At 54.4% G+C, this 2,155-nt stretch overlaps 1 pseudogene; it reads left to right on the top strand.

Annotated features, from left to right (window-relative positions):
• Positions 1 to 912: 912 nt before the first annotated feature.
• On the top strand, positions 913 to 1,600 carry LOC129024117 (inhibitor of growth protein 1-like; annotated as a pseudogene).
• The last annotated feature ends 555 nt before the right edge of the window (positions 1,601 to 2,155 follow it).

Raw genomic sequence — 2,155 nt, 5'->3', positions numbered from 1 at the left:
TGTTTTTCTAAACTATGAATCTGGAGTATGTCACAGAATTTACCAAACTTTCTGACCTCTAGTGCCTTACACAGGGTTGAAAAGCACTTCCACAAGTAACCGGCAAAGCGCTTCTACAGAACAACGCCTGGGCAAAAGCTGAAAACCTTGCGACATTTCTACTTCTTCCAACTGAAAGCAGAGATTCTGGAAGAGCAGGAAAGATATAGCAGCAGTGAATGCAGAGCTATTTGACAGTGTCTGAGAAAACAATCTGGCCTTTCGGGCCATGACTTAAGACATTGTAACAAGGTTTTAGCTACAGAGAGCACATTTCATAAGGGCTAGAGCGTGTTTGCTTGGAGACATGCCAATCAGATCATGTGAGTTTTAAGCAGAAAACAAAGTAAGAGTTAGCTCACGCCCGTAATCCTAGCACTTTGGAAGGCCGAGGCGGGCGGATCACGAGGTCAGGAGTTCGAGACCAGCCTGGCGAACACAGTGAAACCCTGTCTCTACTAAAAATACAAAAAATTAGCCTGGCATGGCGCGCCTGTAGTCCCAGCTATTTGGGAGGCTGAGGCAGGAGAATCGCTTGAACTCGGGAGGCAGAGGTTGTGGTGAACCAAGATCGCGCCACTGCACTCAAGCCTAGGCTACAGAGGGAGACTCTGTCAAAAAAAAAAAAAAAGTTAAAATGAAAGTAAAAATGGTTGCAATGGAGCACAGTAAGAAGGGCATTGCGCTTCCGGCCGCGGAGCAATGCCGGAGGCCGGGCCGGGGCTGGGGCTGGGGGCTGGGGGCCTGGGCTGCAGCTCGGGCGGCCGGCCCCGCCCCGCCCCGGCGTCCCGCGACACCTGCTCGCAGACGGTCACATGCCACACCTCTGCAGACCGGAGGGTGCGGCCGCGCATGGCGGGGGAGGCGTGAGTTAGCCGGGATCGCGGCGCGGAGACTTTGCTGGAGGAGACCCTGAAGGACCTGGACAAGTGCTATGAGAAGGTCCGCCGCGACACGGACTGCGCGCAGAAGCCGCGGGTGCCACCCTGCGCCCAGCGGGCCCTGATCCGCAGCTAGGAGCCGGGCGACCAGAAGATCCAGATCAAGAGCCAGAGGGTGGAGCTGGTGGAGAGCCGCACGCGGCAGGTGGATAGCCAAGTGGAGCCGTTCCACGGGCAGCAGGAGCAGGGCGACGCAGCGCGACGGCGGCAAGGTCGGCCCGGACACGCCCAGGGGCGAGGCGGACGCGCAGGCGGAGAAGCCCAACAGCAAAGCGTTCTCGGCGGCAGCGCAACAACGAGAACCGTGAGAACGCGTCCAGCAACCGCCACATCGGGCACGCCCAAGGAGAAGAAAGCGCAGACCTCCAAGAAGAAACAGAGCTCCATGGCCAAGGCGTAGCGGCAGGCGTCCCCCGCAGACCTCCCCATCGACCCCAGCGAGCCCTCCTACTGGGAGATGATCCACTGCGACAATGAATGCCCCATCGAGTGGTTCCGCTTCTCGTGTGTGAGTCTCAATCATAAACCAAAGCGCAAGTGGTACTGTCGCAGATGCCGGGGAAAGAACTATGGGCAAAGCCCTTGAGAAGTCCAAAAAAAACAGGGCTTATAACAGGTAGTTTGGGGACATGCGTCTAATAGTGAGGAGAACAAAATAAGCCAGTGTGTTGATTACATTGCCACCTTTGCTGAGGTGCAGGGAGTGTAAAATGTATATTTTTAAAGAATGTTGTTAGAGGCCGGGCGCGGTGGCTCACGCCTGTAATCTCAGCACTTTGGGAGGCCGAGGCGGGAGGATCACGAGGTCCGGAGATCGAGACCATCCTGGCTAACACGGTGAAACCCTGTCTCTACTAAAAATTAAAAAAAATAAATAAATTAGCTGGGCGTGGTGGCGGGAGTTCCAGCTACTCGGGAGGCTGAGGCAGGAGAATGGCATGAACCTGGGAGGTGGAGCTTGCAGTGAGCCAAGATTGCGCCACTGCACTCCAGCGTGGGCGACAGAGCAAGACTCCGTCTCAAAAAAAAAAAGAACGTTAGAAAAGGAGCCATTCCTTTTATAGGGATGGGAGTGATTCTCTTTGCCTTTTGTTTTCATTGGCAGACATGTGTAACAACAAAATGGTCTGTGATCAACATTTTAGAAACTACAAATATAGGTTTGAATTAAACAC

The sequence above is a fragment of the Pongo pygmaeus genome, chromosome X (assembly GCF_028885625.2).
Source record: "Pongo pygmaeus isolate AG05252 chromosome X, NHGRI_mPonPyg2-v2.0_pri, whole genome shotgun sequence".
Lineage (NCBI taxonomy): Eukaryota > Metazoa > Chordata > Mammalia > Primates > Hominidae > Pongo > Pongo pygmaeus.
Note: the sequence above shows the minus strand (reverse complement) of the source record. Positions and strands in the feature narration are given on the sequence as shown.